General features: G+C 62.9%; 1 pseudogene; it reads left to right on the forward strand.

Moving 5' to 3' along the window:
- Positions 1 to 24,035, forward strand: part of LOC118619734 — a 46,446-nt pseudogene extending 22,411 nt beyond the window's left edge.
- The last annotated feature ends 782 nt before the right edge of the window (positions 24,036 to 24,817 follow it).

Consider the following 24,817-nt stretch of genomic DNA (forward strand, 5'->3'; position numbering starts at 1 on the left):
TCTGAGTATAGTGACCCGGGATCCACTAATTTGGGCTCAGAAACCTGGAAGCGCCCAGTATTCAAAGCTGACACCAGGTCCTGCCAGCAGAGGGCGCGCTAACCCGTTCCCTCTTTTTTCTTTTCTCTCCTTCAATGTTGCTTCGTTTCCCTTTTTATTTCTTATCACCTGGCTCCTCCCCCAATTCTCTCCTTCATCCTCTCCACCCCCCCCCACCCCTTTCTCTTTTGTTTTTTTCTTTCAGATTATTTTTCTTTGACAAGCGGGCCCTAAAACATTTGGAGAAAAGTAAAAGGACACGGTTTTCCTCCCCAGGAGACTCAAGTAGGAACCTACTCTCTCCAAATCGCTCCTGCCTGGGCCTGGAGCCACTCAAAGTCATTTCCAAACAGTGGTTCATACACACAAATGGAATAAAAAATGTCAGATGGTGTGCACCTCAGAGCCCTGCCCAGGTACCCCCAGGGCTCCAGGGACGGGGTTGGGGGGTGCTGGCCCCATTCAGAGATCAACCCTGGCGTTCTTCAGTGGTGCCCTGGGGAGTGGGGGTCCAGGTCCTGCCAGCAGAGGGCTCCTCCCCCACTTCACATCTACTGTGCCCCTCCCCCCCTCTCCAACCTTGGCAGTGGCCTGTGGCTGGAGCCCCTGCAGCTGCAGCTGCAATGTGGGGATCTGGCAGCGTTTCTGGGCAGGCACTGCGCCCCCAGCTGCCTTTGGGGGTGCTGCGTGCCAGGGCCCCAATATGGAGGCCGGATTCTGCTGCCTTCGGCCATGTCAAGGTGAGTGCTGGGACCGAGGTCCCAGAGCCCTCCAGAGAGGAGCCAAGAACGCTCCCAGTCAAATTCCTGCCCCTCCCACTGTGCACCCCAAAAGAGGTACAAGGGCCTTTCCTAAGAGGTGCCTCAAAGATGTGGTCCCCAGGGAGCGCTGGGGGAGTGGGGAGCTGGAGGCCAGCCTTGCTCTAGGCTGAATCCCAGAGCCTCTGGCGAAGGGGTGAGGTCTCCTGGGGTGGGATGTGGGAAGGGAGAGGGTGCCCTATGGTGTTTGGGACTCAGGGGGAGAAAGTGCCCCGATGTGAGGGAGGAGGAGAGGGTGGGCTGGGTGTTGGAGGGCAGGGCCTGCAGTGACCAGGAGCTGCTCCAGGTGTCGGTGGGGAGTGGGGCCCCAGGTCTCCATGCTCAGTGCCCTGCGGTGGTGGCTTCCGGAACCGCACCCGAGGCAGTGGCCCAAACAGCCCCGTGGACTTCTCCATCTGTGGCCTGCAGCCCTGAGCAGGTGAGGGCTTCCCTGGGGACTCACCTCTCCACCACACCCCTGTCTTCAGTTCTCATCCCCACCTGGCCCAGGGCCCTGTTAGCCCCGCCCTGTCACCCCAGGGACCCCTCTCCCTGAGCTCCTGTGCAGCCCCATGGCCTCCTGGCTGATGCCTCTCCGGGGCTGACAGCCGGCGGGAGAGTTGAGCGAGTCTGGGCTGGGCTGTCAGTTTCTGTGTCCCCAGGGCCGGTGCCTGGCGTGTGTCCCAGACACAAGCAGTGGCTGGACGGTGGCCAGGGCCCTGCCTCCTGTGCAGAGCTCAGCGCCTCCGGAGGGACTAACCAGACCTGCCTGCCTGGCTGCCACTGCCCCCCTGGGATCCTCCGCTGGCACGCAGCCTCCCTGCCTGACCTGGTAGGGGACTGGGGACTGTGCCTGGCAGGGAAGAGACAGGCGAGGGTGGGCAGGGGCAGAGCCAAGGGTGTGGGGCGGGAGACAGGGACACCGGCAGAGGGTCTTCAGCACAACTGCCTTGGAGGAGAGAGCACTGAATTTGGGTGGTAGCTCAGCTCTGCCAGCCACCAGCAGGTGACTTGGGCGACTACTTTCATGTTTCCCTGGCCTCTGTTTTCCCATCTGTGAAATGGTCATAGGTCTAGAACATCTTTATGATTCATGCCTGCTTAGCACTCTTTTCTCTTATTTATTGAGCACCTACTGCATGCTCAGCCTTGGGCTGTGTTGTGGGGAAGAGCAGGGGCTCCCCTCACAAAGCCTCCAGTCTAGGGGGAGCAGCTACAAAGCCCGGAGAGTGAAGACAGAACCCTCCAGACGCAGGAAGTAAGCTTAGCAAGCCATAGAATGAGGGGTGCAGACTCGCAGGGACGGGGTCAGTCATGATGGGCTTCCCAGAGGAGGTGGTCCTGCCTTGCCATCAAAAGATTGAAGGGTGTGGAGAGCAGAGAGGCAGCTACTCCCGGGGGAGGGCAGGGCTGGGAAATGCAGCAGGGGCGGTGGAGTTTGGACGAAGGCTTGTGGGGGGCAGGAACGTGGGAAGGATTTACGGAGATGCTGACGGACCGTGGGTGTGGTTAAAGGGCAGACTCCAGTGAGCTCTGGGTTCAGATGAGGCTCTTCCCTGGGCAGCTGTGTGACCTTATGCTGAGCCTGCTCATGCCTCAGTTTCTTCTCTTGTGGACTTAGGGTAGTAATGTATCCAGTCATTGGCGTCCCTGAGACCGTGACTTTTCCCCGGGGCCTGCACACCTCGTCCTGTCTGACGTTGAACTCTGCTTCTGGATGGCCGTTTTCTCAAAGATTGGAGACTCGTGGCTTCCGCCCGGAGTCCCTGTGCGCAGAGTTTGTCTGGTTCTGTTTTGCTGATGAAAGCGAGGGGGCGGCCATACGGACCGGACCTTTCATTCTCCGTCATCTGACTTCACGGGATCTGCTCGCGCAGTGTCCTGTCCGGCCACTTCAGATGGTCTTTCCTCCCAGGTATTGGGGGTGCATGCCCGTCCCCGGTGCAGGAGTGGGAAGGAACAGCTGTCTGTGGAAGGAGTGTGGATGATGTTTGAGGGTGGGGGTCTGAGAAGGGGGTGCTGAGCTCTGATGGGGGTGGGGGAAGCAGCCCAGGCCAGCAACTAGAAGGTGACGCAGGGGTTTTGATTCCAGAACAATGTGTGTGCCTACCCGGCCTGCCCTGCGCCCACGGGGGGCGCCCCCCCGGCAGCACTGTGCTTCATCCCTGTGAGAGCTGGTGAGACCCCTCCTCATGCAATGGCCGGTAGCCTCTAAGGCCCTGCTGTCCTTCCTCGGCAGCAGGGGACACTGGCTCCAGTAAACCCTGGGGACATCTTTCCCCTACAGGCACAGTGCCCAGCTCCCTGGGACCAGGCCTGCTTGCACCCCTCACTCACGCTCTCCCCACCAGCCTCTCTTCCTACCTGTCTCGCTGTGCGGGGGCCACCCCTGGGCGGCTTAAACAACCGAATGTACCTTCTCACCCTCTGGAGACTAGAAATCTAAGATCGATAGTCTGCGGGCGGTTTCCCCCGAGGGCTGCGAGGGCCTGTTCCAGGCCTCCCCCGCTCCCGCGTTTGCTGGCCCTCCTTGGCGCTCCTTGGCTGGAGCACATGGCCGTCCCTCCCTGGGTCTCCGCGTCATCCTCTGTGCACACCTGTCTGAGTGCGTAAACGCCCCCTCTGTATCAGGACACCTGTCACGTTGGACTAGGGCCCGCCCTGATGACCTCATTTTAACTTGATGACATCTGCAAAGACCCTATCTCCAAGTAGGTCCCACTCTGGGGTTAGGGCTTCAGCATATGAATTTGGAGGGGACACAGAGCAGCCTGGAGCCGCACCCTGACCCCCTGCTGCTCTTCCTCCAGCTCCTGTGTCTCTGGGCTCATCACCGACTGCACCCCCTGGCCCTGTGAGGAGGGTGAGAAAGGGGCCCATTCCTGACCTCGCCCCCAGCTTAATTCCTACCGCGGAAGTGGCCCGTGCTGGGGCTGGGAAGGAAAGCCCTCATGACAGGTGGGGGGCAGGGGACGGGGGCTCCCTTCATCCTCTCTCTGCCTATCCCTCCTGTGCACCCCAGGTCAGCCCACGAGGTCGCCCTGGACCCCATGGAGTGAACGCTCGGCCTCCTGTGGCCCTGCCCAGCGCCACCGCACTGCTTCTGCACCAGGACCCCTGGTGTGGCGCTGTCCAGCATGGTGCTGCTGCCCCTCGGGCCTCGCCCAGGCCTCTTTGCTCGGGCCCTGAGGCTGAGGAGGAGCCCTGCACCCTGCCAGCGTGTGATCGTGAGTCCCTTGGAGCCCAGGATGGTCCCTCCAAGTCCTGTGCATTCCTGCTGCCTCCCACCTGCTGCCTTGAGCCCCAGCCCAGCCACACCCCACCTTCCTTCCTCTGCTGGCCTCCCAGGAGCTGGGGGCTGGGGTCCTTGGGGGCCCTGGTCCAGCTGGAGCCGGAGCTGTGGGGGAGGCCTGCGGAGCCTGTGACCAGCCCCCACCCCAGGGCCGGGGGGGATTACTGCGAGGGGCCTCAGGCCCAGGGGGCGGCCTGCCAGGCCCTGCCATGCCCAGGTACCTGCCAGGGGTGGGGGCTGGGAGCAAGGAACAGAGGTGGAAAAGCTGCAGGAGGCTTTATGGGGAGACGGGCCAGCTCTGTGACCCACACGGATCTCAGTCCATCCTGTCCCTTCACCCACAGTGACCAACTGCACCTTCATCCAAGGGGCCGAGTGTAGCCCCTGTGGCCCTCCCTGTCCTCGCTCCTGTGATGACCTCGTGGTGAGTCTGGGCCCCTTGGCACACCCACCTGCCCGCTGACCCCAGTGGTAACTCTGCAGGAGGCCAGGGTGGGGCAGCCCAGCAGTGGGGGTGGGGGTGGGGTCAGCACCCATCCGGTAGGTCCCCCTTGTTCCAGGACAGTGTCGGAGCGAGCCTCACCCCATAGCCTTGTCTTCCTTACAGCAAACGCTTCTCAATTTATTTATTTATTTTTATCCTCACCCGAGGACATTTTTCCATTTTTTGTTCAGGTAGAGTGGGAGGGAGAGAGAGGAACAGAGAGAGAGAGAGAAACATCGATGTGAAAGGAACTCATCAAGTGGCTGCCACCCGCACAACCGAGCAGGGCTGGGGACAAACTGCAACCGAGGTATGCGCCCTCAGCGGGAACCGAACCCGGGTCGGACCGCAGGCCGACGCTCTAACCGCTGAACCAAACCGGCCAGGGCTCAATTTAAACATTGTATTACAAAACCAGCATAAATACGTGGGAGTCACCCCATGATGTCATCTGAAGCAGCGGGAGCATTTTGGTGCACAGATCATGCATGTGTGTGCGTGCGTGTGTGACTTGCCTGAGTGCCTGGCCAGGACCATGGAGAGGGGCAGAGGTAAGCGCAGAAGGCCCCTGTCCCTGGAGCCTGCGTGGGGGGCAGGCAGCAGCCCTGTGGAGAAGGGGTGGTGGGCCTGTCTAGGGAGGTGCAGGGGCCCCCACACCGGCAGGGAGGAGGAGGAAGAGGCGGTGCCTGGCTCCAGAGGGTCCCAGCTCCTTCCCAACAGGCTGCTGCTCCCTACGTTCTGAGGAAGTGTGGGAGATGCCTCAGTTCCCAGGCGTTGACCCAAGTTCCCCACTGAGCTCTCCACGGGGCTCACCTTGGGAGGCCTCCCCAGCAGAGGAGCTCCTCCCAGGCTCTCCTCTCCTCCCCTCCCCGGAGGGGGAAAGGCAGAAGCTCCGACAGAAACCCAGGCGTGAGCTGAGCTGAGGGCAGGAGGACTGCACTGGCCGTGCACTTGCCCTCTGCACACCCAGCCTGCTCCCTCACTTCACATCCGCTCCTGCACCCATGCGCTGGCTCCCGGGGGGCCCTCTGCCCGCCCCTCCAGCCCCCTGTGGCTGACCAGAGACCCCTTGTTCCCAGCACTGTGTGTGGCACTGCCAGCCCGGCTGCTACTGCCCCGGGGCCAGGTGCTGAGTGCGGACGGGCCCTCTGCCTGCAGCCTGGCCACTGCAGCTGCCTGGACCTGCTGCCTGGGGTGCAGCGCTCAGCTGGCGAGGCCCGACGGCTGTAACTACTGGTACGGGGCAGGAAGCAGGGCACGTGGGCAGGGGTGAGGGCGGGGTGCCCCTGAGCTCTCCCAGGTCTCAGCTGATGCGGGTTAGACTCCCAAAATCCCTGAGAAGATATTGGCTGGCCCCCAACTCCCGTCTCACAGGTGGGGAGACCGAGGCAGCCACGGAAGGCTGGGGATGTGCTCCGAGGGGAGCGGACAGGCGTGGTGTTTTCTACACTGTCCCCAGCTGGCAGCGGACTACGTGAGGTCATTCTCCAGCAGGACACACCAGCCAGTGACCGGCAGGGAGCCCAGCGGACACCCAGAAGGGTCCTGAGTGGAACAGGGAACAGGCTGTGGAGAACGGGGAGGGGGACCTGAGACCTCAGAGGGAAACAGGAGCTCAGAGGGGAGGGAAGAGAAGAGGCAGCACAGGAGAGGTGCGTAGGGAGGTCACGGCTGCACTGAGGTGCCACTGTCCACCCCTGTGCCCACATGTCCCCAGCACCTGCTCGGAGGGGAGGCAGAACTGCACGGACCTGCGTTGCCCAGGTATGTACCCAGCTCAGAGGGAGGTGAGAAGCTCAGAGACGCTGGGACTGGGGAAGAGATGGCTGTGCCCATTGTTTCCCCCACAGTGCCCGGTGCCCGGTGCGTGGTCGGAATGGACGGCGTGCTCCCAGCCCTGCAGAGGTCAGACGAGGACCCGCGCCAGGGCCTGTGTCTGTCCTGCTCCTCAGCATGGAGGGTCCCCGTGCCCTGTGGAGGCTGGGCAGTCGGGGGCCCAGCATCAGAGGGAGCCCTGCTCCAGTCCAGGCACGTGCCCAGGTGAAATGCTGCCATTAGTTTCCTCCCGTCCCAACCAGCGGGCGCTCCTGGGCCTCCTGAGGCCGAGGATTCTGTCTTCCTGGCACAGTGGATGGAGCCTGGGGCCCAGGAGCACCGTGGTCTCCCTGTGACGTGTGCCTGGGGCAGTCCCATCGGAGCCGGCATGTAGCTGGCCCCCCGCCCCTGAAGGAGGCAGCCCCTGCCCTGGGGGCCACAGGCAGAGCCGCCCCTGCCAGGACAATGCACACTGTGCACAGGGGAGGCCTTTTGAGATGTCTGGGAGGGTCCCTTGTAAGGCTGGGAAGACGCTGACTCTGACTTTGACCCCGTCCACACACATGCATGTCATTCTCTTTGAGGGGCAGGTTGCTCACCCCGTGGGCCTGGGGCAAGGTGGAAGGTCTGAGCAGGCGGTGGGCATGGCAAGAGGGCTCATCACGAGTGTCCGGACCCCTCAGGGGGAGCCCTCAGTACCCTCTCTGCTTCCGTCCTGCCACAGACTGTGGGGCCGGCCAGGCTCTCTTCCCCTGTGGGAAGCCCTGCCCCCGCTCCTGCCGGGACCTGTCGCCCGCCGGGAGGGAGTGTGTGTCGCTGGGGAGTGTGTGTCATCCGGGCTCCACAGGCCGCCAGTCCAGCTGCGGGTGTCCCCCTGGCCAGTGGTCCCAGGACGGCCTCTGTGTAGCCACCACCACTGCTGCCGCCAGTACCAGCCTGGAGCCATGGGCCAATCCCACCGTCACCCTTGACCACAGGCTCCTTGACACTGCAGGGCTGGCCTGCCCTGCCCCTCTGCCCACTGGGCCCTCTGGGCAGGAATGGGCCACCTGGCTTCCCCAACACTGCAGGCCCTATTCTCCCACACCCCCACATCCCAGGGCTGGTCCGGGACTCAGGGCCCTTGGGTGGAGGCTGATGGGGACGTAGGTGGGAGACAGTGGCGTGGGAGGAGGGATTGGGGTGTGCTGAGCTGTCTGGGGTCTCACCCCCACTCCTGTGCCCTCAGGGATCCCTGAGAACCAGAGCCAGTCAGTGGGGTCTGAGCTCAGCTCCTGGGAGACCTTGGAACCTGGAGAGGTGGTGACTGGGCCATGTGACAGCTGTGAGCCCAGGGAAGTGCCGCAGGGAGGGGGCAGGTGTCAGCAGGGCAGAGGGACCCTGGGGGAGGGAGCTGGTGGGCCCTGTCTTCTGAAGTTCCTCCCTTGTTCCCAGCACCTGTGTGGCGGGCATCCTTCAGTGCCAGGAGGTGCCCGACTGCCCAGGCCCTGGGGTGTGGGGCCCCTGGGAAGCCTGCAGTGTTTCATGCGGGGGAGGGGCACACCCGGGCTGTGGGGGGGGGGCAGGGCCTGCCCACCGGAGCCGCCCCTGCCACACCCAGTCTGCGGAGGTGAGCCCAGCCCACACTGCTCTGACACTCTGACTCAGGTGTGGTTCCCATCTTGGCCTTTGACACTGACTCCAGGGAGCCTTTGGACCTCTCCCATCGCACCCCCACATGCTGTCCCTTACGGGGGGGCGGGCAAGTGGAGGAGGGAACCCAGATTCGGCTGTGCCAAGAGCAGGGAGCCTGTGGGAGGGTGTGTGTCATCGCCCCGAGGGGCTCAGCCCAGAGACCATGTTGTCTGCACACCAGGGGTGGGGGTGGGGGATGGGCACTGTGATAAGTAAGGGGGGCAAGGATGTGGGCAGCAAGGGCTGGAGCTGGGCACTGACTTGGGTGTTGCCTTAGAGGCAGGCTGCTCGGCTGGGCGTCTGTACCGGGAGTGCCTGCCCGGCAAGGTGTGCCCCTTCCCCTGTGCCCAGGTCGCCGGGCAGGTGGCCTGCTTCTCCACTGGCTGCGAGGAGGGTTGTCACTGCCCGGAGGCACCTTCCAGCACCGCTTGGCCTGTGTGCAGGTCAGAAGCCACCCAGCCAGGAGCCCAGAGTCCTCTCCTCCCCTTCCCCTCCCCCATTCCCCTCCTCCTCAGCTGTGGTCTCTGGAGGGCTCGGCCTCTTCCTCCTGTGACCCTAAGCTGTCTGAGGCCTCTGCTGCCTGAGTCTGTCCTTCAGGGCCATTCTGGGGAACAGGACTGTTGCCTGGGCCCCTGCGTCTCCCTGGCTCCCAAATGGAGCATCCCCTGATGGAGACGTGGCCGGGGTCACCTCTGGCTCCTTGGCGTCCAGCTCCTGGCAGGGAAGGCGTGTTCTGCCAGGTCCCAGTGGCTGCCATGTCATTCAGGCCACAGCAGGGAATGGAGGGTCCTCACCGTCCCCTGTTCCCTTCCACACCCTGTGGGGTGAGCATCCCCCCCACTTCTCTCTGCTGGTCCTAGGCTCCCCAGCTCCTGCAGTGGGTCCAGGGGCCCGTCTGCTCTGCAAGCCCTACAGGCACACGGGCTCCTCCCCCAGCTCTGAACCCGAATCCTGATGCTGGTGTCCAGTGCCCCCCCCCCAGCCAGAGTTCCAGATGCTGTGGTCTGAAGGGACCGGAGCAGCCTGCCGGTCCCACCTCCTGACTCAGAGCAGATGACACTGAGCCCCAGGGAAGGGCAGGGACACAGCACAGCACGCAGACGCCATGGCCAGGGCTGGAAGCGAGCCGGTGTCCTGGTTCCTGGCTGAGGCTCCTTCCATCCACCTCCACACTCCCCCAGGTCCCGTCCTTGTCCTCGGAAGGGCCTCTGCTGACCCTGCCTGTGTCCTAGCTAAGTGCAGTGAGCAGCCAAGCGGGCTGGCTGTCTCTGGCCATGCACCTCTCACCTGCCACTGGTGAACAGTCCCACCTGCTCCTGGGGCCCAGGCCACCCCCGAGCCTCACCTGCCCCTCGGAGGGTGTGCAGAGGTGCAGGGGGCTGGCACCAGCCAGGTGGCTGCGCCGGTGACATCACGCTGTCTCCTCTGCCCACCCCAGGACTGTCTCTCTACTGCAGGGGCTGGGGGTTGCCAGCACTACCCCAGGATCACCCACCCGTTCTGGGAGAAGGGGCTCAGCCCCTTGGGCCTGGAGACGAGTTGGGCTCAGGCCAGACTCTTCACACAGGCTGCGCAACTGGTGAGGGGGACAGTAACGGGGGAGATTTAGGGTCAAGGGAGGGGGAACACTGGGATGCCCTGCCCCCCACCTGGCCTGGGCTAACTCTGGCTCAGTCTCCTGGCCCTCTGGCCTGAGACCTTTGTTCACGCCCCTTTTTCCCAGTGTCCATCCTGCCCTGCCATTCACCCCCACGCCCTCTCCCCAGTTCCTGCGCGCATGGGGAGCTGGCTTGCTCCATGAGTGACTGCTCCAAGGCTGGTGGTGGCTATGGTCCCTGGGATCCTTGGGGCCCCTGCTCCCGCTCCTGTGGTGGGCTGGACACCCGAATGTGAAGCCGCCACTGTGCGCACCCCTTGCCCACTCCTGGCGGCCAGGGCTGCCTCGGGCCCGTCCAGGACCTGGAGTATTGCTCCAGCCGACTGCCCAGGTGAGGGACATGAGAGGGGCTGGGCAGGCTGACTGGCCGAATCGACCTCAGCTGGCTCTTCGTCCGCCCTGTCTGTCCAGCCCTCTTCTGCCTCCGGATCTCTCCTCCTCTCGCCTTCTGGCTCTGTGCTCCTTTCTGTTCAGGTTTACTCACCAGCATTTCCACAGCTCTTACCAGTGCACCATACTGTGTGTGTGTGTGTGTGGGGGGGGGGTTGAGGACCCTGACATGCTGTGTGTGTGTGTGGGGGGGTGTTTGAGGACCCTGACATACTGTGTGTGTGGGGGGGTTTGAGGACCCTGACATGCTGTGTGTGTGTGTGGGGGGTGTTTGAGGACCCTGACATACTGTGTGTGTGGGGGGGGGGTTGAGGACCCTGACATGCTGTGTGTGTGTGTGTGGGGGGGGTTTGAGGACCTGACATACTGTGTGTGTGTGTGGGGGGGTTTGAGGACCTGACATACTGTGTGTGTGGGGGGGGGAGTGAGGACCCTGACATACTGTGTGTGTGTGTGTGGGGGTTTGAGGACCCTGACATGCTGTGTGTGTGTGGGGGGGGTTTGAGGACCCTGACATACTGTGTGTGTGTGGGGGGGGTTTGAGGACCCTGACATACTGTGTGTGTGTGTGGGGGGTTTGAGGACCCTGACATGCTGTGTGTGTGTGGGGGGGGGGTTTGAGGACCCTGACATACTGTGTGTGTGTGTGGGGGGTTTGAGGACCTGACATACTGTGTGTGTGGGGGGGGGGGTTTGAGGGCCCTGACATACTGTGTGTGGGGGGGTTGAGGACCCTGACATACTGTGTGTGTGTGGGGGGTTTGAGGACCCTGACATACTGTGTGTGGGGGGGTTTGAGGACCCTGACATACTGTGTGTGTGTGTGTCAGGGCAGGTGGCAGTTGCGGACGCTGACCTTGGAATCCCGGCACTTAGATAACCCATATTAGCATGTGGTGAGCCCTGTAGGAGAGTGCATGTGCTGTAGAAGATTGGGAGGTTGAGAATTCTCCTAGAGAGACAGTCCAGGAGGGCTTCCTGGAGGAGGCCATGCCTAAGGGGGTTCGAGGAAGGGAGAGGACTTTGACAAGCATTGGAGGGGGAGGAATGCCAGGTGGCAGGAACAGCTTGAGCAAGGGCCTTGCTACCACGAGGAAGGGCTGTGCTGGGGCCTGGAGTGTCCGTGGCAGACCAAGCTGAGGGGAGGGCTGAACCCGATGTTGACAGGTTTGGGACTCAGCCACCAGCCTGGATGTTGACAGGTTTGGGGCTCAGCCACCAGCCTCGGGCTTGCCCCTGGTGCACGGAAGGCTGGGGAACATTTCTGAGCAGGGTTTTCCTTTGGCACAGGAGCTGCAGGGTCCACGGTGGAGCCACTGACAGGCCTCGCAAGTAGCCCTGACTCCTTGGGACCCCGACCCCACACTCCCTGTGCCCTTCCCTTTGGGGCAAACAAACTCAGGGTCTCCTCCGTCTCCATCCCTCCTTCCTGGGCGGCCAGGAGCCCAGGGCTGACTCATCAGGAGCCCCCTTTCTCTCTTCCCCTAGGTGGCTGGGGCCTGTGGTCCCCGTGGTCCTTCTGCTCCCGAAGCTGTACAGACCCTGCTCACCCTGCTTGGCGCAGCCGTGCCCACCTCTGCCTGCAGTGGGGGGTGGGGTGCTTCTCAGGAGCGCCCTTGCAACTCGCCCTCCTGCACAGGTGCGCCTCCAGTCTCGGCCTCTGACCCTGACCCACCTCTGAACCCTGACCATCCCTTCTAACACCAACAAAGGCCCGTGAACAACTTCTAACCCCCAGCCAATGTCCACCCCAAGACCCAGCGTCTCAGATCCCTCAAGCGAATGCCGAGCTCTCAGCCTGGCTTCTGATCACGAATCCGTGTCTCACCCGGACCCTGGCCCTTTGCCAACCCCAGCAGCTGTTGGGAGCCCTGCCAACTTCCAGCAAATCCTCTCGTGTGTACTGAACAGCTGCCCCCAAGGTCCCACCCAAACCCTGTCACTCCGGCACTGCTGTCCTCCACGAGAAAGGGGAACGGAGACCCCGTGGTCAAAGCTGCAGGATGGGAAGGAGAACGAGGGCCTGGATGAGGCCATGGCTGGCCCTGAGGAGGAGGAGGTCTGTACTTGAGCTGGGGCAGACAGAGGGGCTGGCCCCAGCTCAGCTTTGTTCCGTCCCACAGAGCTGCCCCTGTGCTCCAGCCCTGCGGGCGTACCATTCCCCAGGGCCCGGTGGGCACTGGTCCCCGACATCCTCATGGCTTACCAGGAGCACGGCTTCTGCAACCTTCGAGCTTGCCCAGGTGAGGGGGGCTGGGGAGGCCAGGGCATGCCCTTCCCTGGCATCAGTGCCCCCTGTGGCACTTTCATGTTAGTGCAGGACCCTGCCCCCAGCTCATGGTTCATGGTGGGGGACCCCTCTGTCAGAGCCAGACCCCTCATGTGGCCCTTCTCTGTCCCACGCAGTGCCTGGAGGCTGGTCACGCTGGAGCCCCTGATCCTGAGCTGTCGGGGGCCGATCCCTGAGGAGCCGCAGCTGCTCAAGCCCCCCATCCAAGAACGGGGGTGCCCCCTGTGCAGGGGAGAGGCACCACACTCGGCTCTGTAACCCTATGCCCTGTGGTATGGTGGTGGGGACAGCACAGCCCGACTGGCCAGGGCTCTTTCTCCTCACCCCACCTCTAATTTCATCCCCACGACACTGTGCCCTGGATGGGGAATCTGAGACCCACATGGGTAGAGGTCAGGATCTGGGCATTGGGTGAAGACTCCCTGGAGCCGAGGATAAGCTGCTGGACCTGCCCCACTGCACACCCCCACCCTCCAGTTCCTGTTGGAGGACGTGGGGGTGACAGTCATGCATATACCTGGTACCTGGGATGTGGACTGAACCAGACAGGCTGTAACCCCCAACCCCCACCCAAGCTTCAGCTCTGTCTGTTATTGGTCACTGACCCCATTGACCCTGGTTTCTCTAGGACCCACCATCTCTACCAGGACACCCCACACTGACATTCCCTTCTGTTCCCGGATGAACACATTTAAAGCAGCCATATAAGTGACAATGTGGTTTTTAGGTGCACACATCCAGTCCAGCCCAACAAGTGTTTATTGGGTACCAGGCTAGGTGATGGGAACTCTCTGTCATTCAGAATGTCCCAATCCCAGGGTCCCCAGGACCCCATGTTTCCACGGGCCCCCACATGGGGAGAAGGGCGGGCACATAGCTTCAGGAAGATAAGGGTGGTCCCTGGGGCTCAGGGCTCTCTTGACTCTGGTCCTCCCCTTCTGCTCAGGGGAGGGCTGCCCAGCAGGCACGGAGGTGGTCAGCTGTGCCACCTGCTGTCCCCGACGCTGCTCGGATCTCCAGGAGGGGACCCCATGTCAGGATGGCCAGGCCTGCCAGCCGGGCTGCCAGGCTGGCGCTGCTCCGAGGGTGTGTCAGGGGCTCAGCGGGTGGTGGGCGGGGCCCCGAAGCAGCACAGCTCTGGAGAGCTGCCCCCCCAGGCTCCCTGGAGCAGGACAGCAGCTGCCTGCCGACTGGGCACTGGGAGAGCACAGATGCCCAGGGCCACAGCTGGGCCCCGGGCCGGCACCAGGACGCCCAGGCTGGGCGGCTCTCCTGCACGGCTCAGCCCTGCCCGCCACCTGCCCACTGTGCCTGGAGCCGCTGGTCAGCCTGGAGTGCTTGCTGCTTGTGTGGGCCGGGGGGAAGCAGAGCCGCTTCCGGTGTAGGGCTGGGCTGGCTGGTGGCCCCTCTCCCCACCCAGTCTCCTGCTGCTTGGAGGTCATCTTCCGCTCTGACACAGCGAGGACCCTGCCTCCCATTGGTGACTGCACCACCCAGGGCCCTGGCCCCAGCTTCTGTCCCTGGTCCCCTTTGCCCTCCTTGCCTTAGCTACTTCCCTGCTCACCCGGGTTTTCCGGGGGTGTCTCCCCAGGAGGCATAGGAGTGGTGAGGGCCCTCGCCCATCTCTCACCTTCTCTGCCCTGGACCCCCAGGTCCTCCACATCCGGCTGGTGGGCCCCCGAGTGTCGAGTGTCCCAGAGCCAGCCCTGTCCGCAGCCTCCCTGCCCACCCCTGTGCCTGCCTGGTGGCCGCCCCCGCACCGTGGGGGACAGCTGGAGGCAGGGCCAGTGCCAGCAGTGGTAAGCCCAGGGGAGGGGCAGGGAGGCCTGTGCTGGCCTGAGGGACAGCGAGAGCGTCCCTGAGTCTGGCTCCTCCCCAGCCCCTGCACCCGGAGGGAGGGCGGGCTGAGTGTGCAGGTCTGGACTTCCATCCACCCGCCTCTCCCCACCCCAGGCCTCTGGCCTTGCTGCCCATGTGCCAGCGCTGTGCCCTGTATTTCCCTCCCACCTATATTTCCAGCTGCCACCCCCTGTGCCACAGAGGTCCCCACCAGCCCTCTGGGCCTCCGCTCCCTCCAACCCCTCTGGCCTTACCTGTGTTCTCCCAGTGTCTGGGGCCTGGACGCCACGGTCCCCCTGCTCTGACTGCCCAGTCTCCTGTGGAGGTGGCAACCAGGTTCGCACCTGGGTCTGTGTGGCTTCGGCTCCTCCCCACGGGGGGCCCCCCTGCCTGGGCCCCCACACCCAGACCCAGCGCTGTGGGCGGCAGCCTTGTGGGGGGCTGCTGGAGGCCTGCTTTTGGGGACTGTGGGGGCCCTGTTCTCGAAGCTGTGGCCCAGGCCTGGCCTCCGGCTCTGGGTCCGGCCCCTGCCCGCTGGCCGAGGCAGACCCGCCTGCAGCGGCACCTTCCTGCACCTGGACACCCAGGCCTGCTACCCGGGCCCCTGCCCAGGAGAGTGCACCCAATGCGAGCCCCTCCCACTCCCCACCTGGGGAGAGTCCGGGAGTAATACACATTCTCCCAGCCCCCAGGCTATTCCCCTGCTAGGATGTCTGTGCTCATTCCTCCCATATTTGAGTTTCTTTCCTCTTGCCACTGATTCTTCCTTTAGATGTGACCCTGCTGCGGAGTGCAGGGGCCCAGCCAGGGCCCTTCTGCATTCCTGGCTTCCATTTGCCCTGTCCTGCGAAGGGGGTTGGTCAAGGCTGGGATGGGGGGAGGGTAGGTGGGAGGGGCCCCTGAGTGGCCCCCACCTTGGTCCCTAGAGGAGTGGGTGTGGAGCAGCTGGACAGCTGGAGCAGCAGGACCGGATGCTCATGCCAGGTGCTGGTCCAGCAGCACTACGGGCTGCTGAGGCCAGTGTGGGGGAGTAACCCGGGGGGGGGGTGCCCCCTGCACATACCAGGATGGCTGCTTCCGGCCTTGCCTCATCCGCAACTGCTCTGGTGAGGCCTCCGGAGCAAGAGGCCAGAGAGCTGAGCCCTGAGCGCAGTTACTCCCCTGCCCCAGCCCCAGCTACTCTCTCATCACAGCTGCTCCTCCTCACTCTACTCTGCAGTCTCTGCTGTGACTTTCCCACCCTGCAGCTGCTGGCCCACCTGTGGCTTTGCCTGGACACAGTGGGTCCTGCCGCCACCTCCTTGCCCCTCTGTCTCCTACCTGCCACCCCCTGGAGCACCTGCCAGGCCCCTAACTCCCCACTGCCCCATCCTCCCTGCAGCATCTGGGCTCTCCAAGGCCCAACCGTCCTGCCCCTTCCCTGGAGGCACTGAGGGGCAGGGATGCTGGATGGGTGACAGTGGTCTGTCTTACATGCAGCAGGGGACAGTCTTGTGCTCTTACCAGGTGACTCCAAGGGGCTCGATGGGACCATGCATTGTGTGCTCTGGGCTTGGGGGAGTGGAGGGTGCCCCCCTCCAGCCTGTCTGCCTCCCCGCCCAGAGGACAGCTGCACACCTCCCTTTGAATTCCAGGCCTGTGGCTCCCCCAGCACCGGGCTCTGTGCCACACACCTGAGCCGTGAACTCTGCCAGGACCTGCCGCCCTGCCAGCCTGGCTGCTACTGCCCTGAGGTAAGGGGTGCACCTAGGGGAGATGCCCCTGAAGGGGGTCCTCTGTCCACAGTCCCACGTATTCTCCCCTCTATGATGCCCACAGGGACCTCTCCCCTCCAGACCTTCCATACTTGGTACCTTTTAACAGCCGTTCAGCTGTCTCGGGCCATTTGCCATCTACACACGCGGGCCAGGCATGGTGCTGGCGTTGACTCATAGAAGACTGTCAACAGCCCTGTCCCTGCGTCCCCTCCTGCATAGGGACTGCTGGAGCGGGCTGGGGGCTGTGCCCCCCCCCCAGCAGTGTAGCTGTGAGCACGTCTCAGGAGGAGGAACGGGGTGACCTTGGCCCCTGGGGATCGCCTGCAGCTGGGCTGCAAAGAGTGCTGAGTGATGGGGGGCAACTTCGGAAGCCTGGGGTCACAGAGGGGGTTGGGGGGGCCTGGGAGAAGGCCACGCTTAGCTCCAGGGGCTCATCCCAGCCTCCTCTGGTTCCTGATGAGCGCAGGGCTCAGGTTACCCCTACAGGAGCCGCCTGCCCCACCTACCACGTTGGGCTGGGTCCTGACTCCCAGAGCCCACCCTGCCCGCCCCCTCCCACAGTGATGCCAGTGCGGGAGCTGCAGTGCACCAGCAGGGGCTGCCAAGGCAACTCCCTTTGCCCAGGACTGGGGGTGTTTCTGGGACCCGGAGCTTTCAGGTCACGTGGGGCTGCAGGAGGAAGGGTGCTCAGTGCAGGCAAACCAGGATGGTTGGTCACCCTCTCCTGGTCCCTTTCCCTGCACACACACCTCCCTCAGCCTGGCTGGTCCTGACCTGAGCCCCTCCCTCCCTCCGCAGGGGTGGTCTCGGGGTGTGGAAGAGGGTCACGGGGAAGGACCCACACGCTGCCCCTCCTAGGTCTCCTGTCTCTAAGTGGCTGGTTGGAGTGCTCGCCCTGTGGGCCCTGCCTGCCCCCCAGCATCCTGGCCCCTGCCCCCAGGACTGTCCCAGAGGGGCGGTGGCCCCAGGACCCAGCCGGCCTCTCCTCAGCCTCGGCCCCCGCTGGCCTTGAAGCAGCACTACCACCGCCTCTGTGGACCTGAGACCAGGAGGCCGTGGGCTGGGGGCCCAGACCTCTGCACCCCACCACTCAGCCAGCAACACCTCCGCCCCACCGGAAGCCTGCTTTGGTAATGGGGAGGGGCTAGGCCCACAGGGGGAGGGCCTGGACCGAGTCAGGCAAGCTGGGCCATACTCATTTCGGTGGCCAGGCAGTAGCTGACCTGCCAACCCTCCCGCCCAGGGGCTCGGGTGATGCCAATGTGTCTGCAGGTGGGAGCTCAGGGCCTTCAGGTAGAGGCCGAAGGCAGAGGGGCGGTGGGCCCTGGGTGCTGACTTCCATTTTATCTTCCCAGACTTGTGCCAGTGGAGTCCTTGGGGGCCCTGGAGCCCCTGCCAGATGCCCTGCAGTGGGGGGTTCCGGCTGCGCAGGAGAGAGGCAGGGGGTGCCCCTGGAGGAGGCTGCTGGGGACCATGGGCTCAGACTGAGCTGCAACGTGGGGCCCTGCCCAGGTAACCCCTGACCCAGCCTCTGGAGGAGGGGACAGGGACCGCAACATCCGAGATGGCATCTGAAGGCGGTGTTGCCTCTGTCCCCTAGAAGGCAGAGTGCTGTCCTGGGGGCCCCAGAACGTTCCCCAACACTGATTCCTACCTTCTGGTCCTCAGGGGAGAGCTGCGAGACCCGGACACCGTGCCCACCCTTGGCTGTGCCAACCAGTGTCCTAGAAGCTGTGCTGACCTCTGGGACCGAGTGCAGTGCCTGCAGGGACCATGCCGCCCAGGTGGCCAGGCCATGCCTACAACCCGGCCTGGGACTCTGGGGATCCGGGCCTGCTTCAGTCCCTGCTGCTCCCTGAGAACATGTGACCTGGGGGCAGGGGGGACTGCTGGATCACGAGGACAGCAAAGGTCACGTTCAGCAGCTGGCTGGGGTCCTGCCTGGAGTGAGGCGGGGTGGAGACGGCTGCGGCCAGGACTGCAGTAGGAGATGGTGCGGAGACTGGGTCACGTGGGGGGTCACGTGGGGCTGCAGGAGGAAGGGTGCTCAGTGCCGGCCTGAGGCTTTGGACTCTGTCTGGCAACCAGAGGGGTCCGCCAGGTGCACCTGCCCGAGCACCTAATCTTGCTTGTCCTCCCCCTCCCCCAGGCTGCCGTTGTCCCCCTGGCCAACTGGTACAGGACGGGCGCTCGTGCCCATCTCCTCCTGCCCGGTGGCCCGCCAGCCCCAATGCCTCCTGGGTGCTGGCCCTGGCCGAGGTGCTGCAGCTGGACTGCAAAGCCTGGTATGCTGCCCACCGGTGGCCAAGCAGGGGGACGGGCTCTGTGGGTGGCAGGCTGGGGCGGGCACGTCAGGGTTATGGGCATTGCTGGGAGCGCAGGCTCTGTTCACCGGCACTCGGGGCTGGAGCCCTCTCTGCACACCCATCCACAGCACCTGTGTCAGCGGGTCCCTGGTGTGCCCAACGGGTCCCTGGTGTGCCCACGCTGCAAGTGCCCAGTCCTTGGGCCGTGGTCAGCCTGGAGCCGATGCTTGGCTCCCTGCGGTGGGAGCACCAGTGAGCACCATTGGAGCTGCAAGGAGGGCTCCAGGGGGGCACCATGCCAGGCCCAGGACACGGGCAACAGCAGGAACGGAACCTGCAGCCCCGCTCCAGTGAGTCCCTGAGCCGTGGAGGCCTGTCCTTCCCTCCAGGTCTGCCAGGCTCAGGCCCCTTCCCCAGCTGGCAGGGGGTAGACCCAGAGGCAGCCCCTGGCTGGGTCTCTGCCTCACCATCTGTGCCCTCCCTCCAGAGCGCCCACCTGGCCAGGTGCTCAGCACCTGTGCCACCTCATGCCCATGCCTCTGCTCGCATCTGTGGCCTGGCGCCCTGTGTGTGCAGGATCCATGCCAGCTTGGCTGCGGCTGCCCTGGAGGGCAGGTAGGTGGGTGTGCTGTGCCCTGACTCCCACATGGGGGGCAGAGGCAGGGGTCCGAGTGTAACTGGATCCTGCTGCCCCAGCTGCTGCACAATGGCACATGTGTGCCCCCCACTGCGTGCCCCTGCACCCAGCTCTCTCTGCCCTGAGGCCTCACCTTGACCCTTGAAGAACAGGCCCAGGAGCTGCCCTCAGGGACTGTGCTCACCCAGAACTGCAGACGCTCTGTGAGGGCTGGGTGGGGGGCTGGGATAGGGAGGGGTGAAGGGTGGGGAGGAGGGCATGGGAGGCTCCGAACATATGCTTTTGTCTTCCCAGTATCTGCCAAGGTGGAGCCTTCAGCTGCTCCCTCGCTGACTGTCAGGGTGAGATGTGGGCTTTCCGGGCCCGCTGGTCCCCCAAAGCCAAGGCCTGGCTGGCCCTGAGGAGGGGAGAAGGCCCTGCCCACCCTAGGCAAAGCTACCTCCTTAAGGAAGCCCCTGCCCCCGCCTGTCCACACTGACCCCTCCCTGCCCAGTGCTCCTGGATGCTTAGCATGGCCTCCCTCCTGGCTGGGGGCATTGGCCAAGTCCACCGTGTGCGCACTGAGCCGGGCCTCGAGTGGCGCAGACAGAGCAGCGTCCTTCCCCTGCAGATGAGGATAACAGGTGGGAGGGTGAGCTGAAACAGCTTGGCATCTCCAGGTGGTGTGTCTGCCCTGTGCTGTCTTTGCTAAGGGCCCACATGTGCCCAGCTCTGCCACACAGGGCTCTGGATTCAGGGACACACAAGCAAGGGGAGCCCTGGGCACCCCAGCCTGGCAGCTGAGGGCAGAATCACCCACCGGAACAGATGGAGACAGGAGACAGTCTCTGGCTCACTGACAAGCAAGCAGCACCCACAAGCTGTGAAATGGGTGCTGCAAATGGAGAGGTCAGGTGGACAGGACTGGTCAGGGGAGGCTTCCTGGAGGAGGCAAGGCCTGAGTGGGGCCTCACTAGTATTTGTGAGGGTGGATACGGTGTGTTTGGAGGCCTAGAAGTCCGGAGGCTCTTGGAGCTGAGTAGACAGTGCTGGGGAGGGAAGAAGGGGTGCCAGGGTTGCCCACTGTGTGTGTGGGGGGGGAATCGAGGCTCCAGCCAGGGCTGATGAGAGTGGTGGGATGGGTGGTCTTCCCTAGAGTGCCCCCCTGGAGAAATGTGGCAGCAGGTGCCCCCCGGGGAGCTGGGGAGCTGGGGCCCTGTGAGCGGACATGCCGGGAGCCCAGTGTTGTAGAGACGGAGACTCGGAGCAGCTGCAGTGTAGGACAGGCCGCGGGCAGCGTGTACCAGCGAGGGCCCTTCCGCAGCCCGGCGGGCCCCTGTGTGACTGCAGATCTCTCTGCGAGTGCTGGCGCCGTGGGCGTCCCCACCCGGTGAGACACTTCGGCCCCTCTGTGCCACCTACCCCCCTCAACCTGGGCCCCTCCTGTCCCTGTTCCGGGGCCTGGAGCAGCAGGTGGCTCCCCAGCATGGGACACCCTCTGGGCCCCAAAGGCCCAGCTCCCCTGAAACTCTTGTTGCAGACTCCAGGCCCAGTCCTTTGCCTGGCTAGGCCCGGGCTGGGCTGAGAATGGAGTAGTATTAGAGAAGAGATGGAGATCGAGAGGAGGATGCCCCCCACTCTCCCCAGCCTGGAGCCCAATGGCAGGAGGCCTGTGACAGCTGCCGCTGCCGCTGCCTCGGTGGGAGGTGTGTCTGCACCCAGCACTGCCCCTCCTCACCGGTGCCCAGGTGCCTGCCTGCAGCCCTGCGGCCCTCTCAGAGTGGCTCCCTGGGCTCCTTCCTGCCTCTGTCCCTGGAGGCTGGTCTAGGGGCCTCAGGCAGGTAATGCCTGGCATGGGTCCATCCTCCTGAGTGGTCAGGGCCACTCCCTCTGCAGGGTCAAGTGACTGTCCAGGAGCCAGGGAGCTGCTGTCCCACTTGCTGCCAGGAGACTCGGCATGGAGGGGACCTGGGGTGCCTCCCGCTGCTCCTCTCCTGCTCTGGGCCCTTCTCCAAACTTCCCCCATGCCTCTGTGGGAGGCCCACTTTCCCCAACCCTGCCCACCCTGGGGATTGGCAGGGTGCGGACCCCAGTGCTGTGCTATAGCACCTGGCCAGCCCCGCCTCAACATGCCCCCTCAGGTCCACGCTCTGTCCCCCCCACACAGAGTCCCAGCCGTCCTTCTCTGTCTGCCCTGCCCCACAGAGGAGCAGTCAGCTTCCTGCCGGCACCTCACTGAGCTGCGAAACCTCACCGAGGGTCCCTGCTACCTGGACCAGGTGGAAGTGAGCTACTGCAGGGGCATTGCCCATCCAGCACTGACGTCATGCCTGAGGTCAGCAAGGGTGCTGCTGTGCAGGCCCAGGGGAGCCCATTCGGCCCTGGCCCCCAAGCACAGAACCCAGCAAAGCCCAGGGGACACAAGGGACATGGTCGATCTGTTGGGGAAACAGTGGAAAGAGTCATGGTCTGGCCTACATTTCCTGCTTGGCCAGTGACCCTTGTCAGGGTGGGGCTCCGGAGCCTGCTGTGTACCTCCGCCCCTTCAGGGGGTCCCCTTCTGCCTTTCCTGCTGTGGCCCCCTGGAGTTCCCAGCACCCTCCTCTGCTCACTGGGCTCCTCAAGGCAAGCGAGCTAGGACCCCAGTGAAGAACAGCGCGGAGGGGCTAAGTGGGCTTTGAAGTTGGAGCCCGTCATACAGCGAGGGAAAGCTCCTAGCGATAGACTGTGTACACAGCATCGTCCCAGGCGTGTGTGAGTACATCCTGGAAGACGCACGGAGCTCTGCGTTTGCATGCTCTCCTTGACCCAGAAGGCCAGCCCTGCTCCTGTGCAGACCTTCTCAGGGACTCTCTGCCCAGCCCCAACCCCTAACCCTCAGCCCGGAAACCTGTGTGTGGCTCCAGCTCTGTCCTGCTGGGGCCCAGCCAGAATGGAGCCTTGGCTCCTGGCCCTGCCTCATGTCACCTGGGGCCATTCCCTCCTGCCGTGGCCCACTCGAGTCATCTGTTCTGGGAAGGCCAAGGTGCTCTCCCACCTGCACCTCTAGTCACCCCTGCACCTCCTGGAAACGCCTTCCCAAATCGATTCTGGATTGTTGTTGTTAATTCTCACCCTCACCTGAGGATATGTTTTCCCCACTGATTTTTTTTTAATCCTCACCCGAGGACATTTTTTTATTCAGATAGAGGAAGGAGAAAGAGGGAGGGAGGGGGAGAGAGAGAGAGAGAGAGAGAGAGAGAGAGAGAGAGAGAGAGAGACATCGACGTGAAAGAAACACATCGAGTGGCTGCTACACCCATGGCCCAACCAGGGCCGGAGACAAACTGCAACCAAGGTACATGCCCTTAGTGGGAAGAGAACCCGGGTCTCTCCAGACAGCAGGCCAACGCTCTAACCGCTGAGCCAAACAGGCCAGGTCTCCCCTTTGATTTTGAGAGAGAGCAGAAGGGAGGGAGGGAGAGAGGGAGTGGAAGGGAGGGAGAAAGTGAAAGGGAGGGAGGGAGAGAAGGAGAGAGAGAGAAAGAGAGAAACATCAATGTGAGAGAGAGACACATGGATTGGTTGCCTCCTGCATGACCCAGATGAGGGGCTGGGAATCGAACCTGCAACCCAGGAACATGCCCTCGACTGGAATCAAACCCGCAACCCCTATGCTCTAACTGCTGAGCCAGACCGGCCAAGGCAGGAGATTTTTTAAAACTGAATCCTTTGAAGTTAAAAAAAAATCTTTTGTAGTGTTTAAACCTGGTAAATTGTGACTGTATTACCTATGCCAAAATAAAGCCGGAATAGAATTATACAATTAGATCCGCCGTTCCGTGGGACCTGTATGGAGTTACTATATAATCAATCACAGAGCAAGAGGCGTCTGCGAGGAGTGAGAGCTCACTTGCACTTGGGATCAGAACTGTGCAGCTTGCGCTTCGTTACCTGCGGTTTCACATATTATTAGTCGTTGCCTCCAACTAGACTTTCCCTGCTGCTGCCAGGAGCAGGGATGGGCACGTTAAAAACATTCCTTTAAACTGTTGGGTGCTGACAGGTGGGGCCGCGAGTGGAGGGGGTGTGCTTAGTGGCGACACATCCGTCCTGTAGGCTGCCCTTCTTGGTGAGGGGCACTGGCTCTGGCCTCCCTGGGTCCCAGCCTCTGTTGGATGGAAAGGCCAAGGCAGGGAACGAAGGTGGTTGGGGCAAACTCCGTGGGGCCCCTCTCCAGCTCAGCCACCCCGTCTCGCCCAGGAGCCATACCTGCAGAGCCAGTGCACCTGCTGTAGCTACCGCCTGGACCCAGCGAACCCTGTGCGGATCCTGAGCCTGCGCTGTGCAGGCAGCCACACCGAGCCCCTGGTGCTGCCGGTCATCACAGCTGCCCGTGCACCCCTGCCAGGGTGGGTCTAGGCCGGGCTCCTAGCGGGGGCGGGGCGGGGCCTGGCCTGGGGCTGGGGAGTTGGGTGCGGTCATCTGGGGCCTGGACCTGACTGGCCCTGGGCAGGGGAAGGGTGGGGGCGGGCATTACGGCCGGTCCCCTCACCGAGCACAGCCGCTAGCTGGGGTTTTGTTCCTTGACTTCTTCCTATCCACACCATTCACCTTTTCAGCATCCTCGTCGATTTCTTCTCCACTCATACCTAAGCTTGGGTGTCAGGAGTCAGTGGTGCCTGGTTCAATTCCCAGCTCATCCCTTTCTGTCCTCGCTGAGCCTCCCTGACCTCATCACCGGGCTGGGAGGACTCCGTGAGAGCCAGCGTGCGAAGGGCCTGGCAGTGCCAGGTTCTCGTTTAGTACCCGCTATCGGATGACGTGAGGCCACACTGAGCGGCAGGGGAGAAACAGATGGCGCCGATACCACCTGGGTAGAGCACAGGGCAAGAGCCCGCTTTTACTCTGCACTTTTCCCTGGTGGCTGGTGTCTCCTCCTCTGCTGGTTTGTTCTGGCTTCCGTCTCCAGCCCCTTACCTCGCAGCCTGAGCACTCTGCCTCTTTGGGTGGCACATCTCCCCCTCACTTAACATCCAGGAGGTGATTTCTCAGAGCGCTGAGGGCTCCCTGGATGAGGCTGCCCAGTCCCGCACGTGATCACCGGGCTCAGCAACACGGACACCTCTTCCCATGCCCACCCGTCCACTCCATGCCCTGGCACTGGCATTTTCCAAATAAAGGACCACTGGCAGCAAGCATGAGTCAGAGTCTGCATCCTGGGGGAAAGGGAGGAAGACCTGGTCTTCGCCCTGGCCCGGACTGTCCCCTGGGGACCTCAGTGAATTGGCTGTGCTGGTGACCTTGGGCAAGTTACCTCCCATATCTGAGCCTCAGTGTCCTCATTTGTGGCAGGCTGAATATAAAGTCTGAAGGTCTCTTCTGTCAGACATCTCTAGTGCCCTTGGTAGCATCCCTCGCCCCATCTGACCTCAGCTGCAGTGGAAGTGGGCATTTCCATGAAGCTCCACTCATCCCCGCTGATGTCTGCTTCTCCTCCTTGTTTAAAAGTTGTATTGAGGTGTCACTGACATGCTATGAAATTCACCCATGTTAAGTGTACGCTTCAGTGACTTTTATAGAAAAATACGAAGTTGCTCAAACATCCCCACAGCCCAGTTTCAGACCAGTTCCATTTCAAGTCCATTTACAATCCTTTCCGCCTCCAGCTCCAGGGAACACTGAACTGCTGTCTATCAGTAGATTTGCCTTTTCTAGACATTTCATGTACATGTCTGGCTTCTTTTGGTCAGCACGATTTTTGAGGTTCATCCACATTGTAGTATGTACAGCAGCTTGTTCAATGCTGAATAGTAATCCACGTTTGCCAGTGGATGGCCATTTGAATGGTTTCACTTTTTGTCTATTACGAACATTCCTTT

This window comes from Molossus molossus, unplaced genomic scaffold, assembly GCF_014108415.1.
Source record: "Molossus molossus isolate mMolMol1 unplaced genomic scaffold, mMolMol1.p scaffold_m16_p_7, whole genome shotgun sequence".
NCBI classification, from domain to species: Eukaryota; Metazoa; Chordata; class Mammalia; order Chiroptera; family Molossidae; genus Molossus; species Molossus molossus.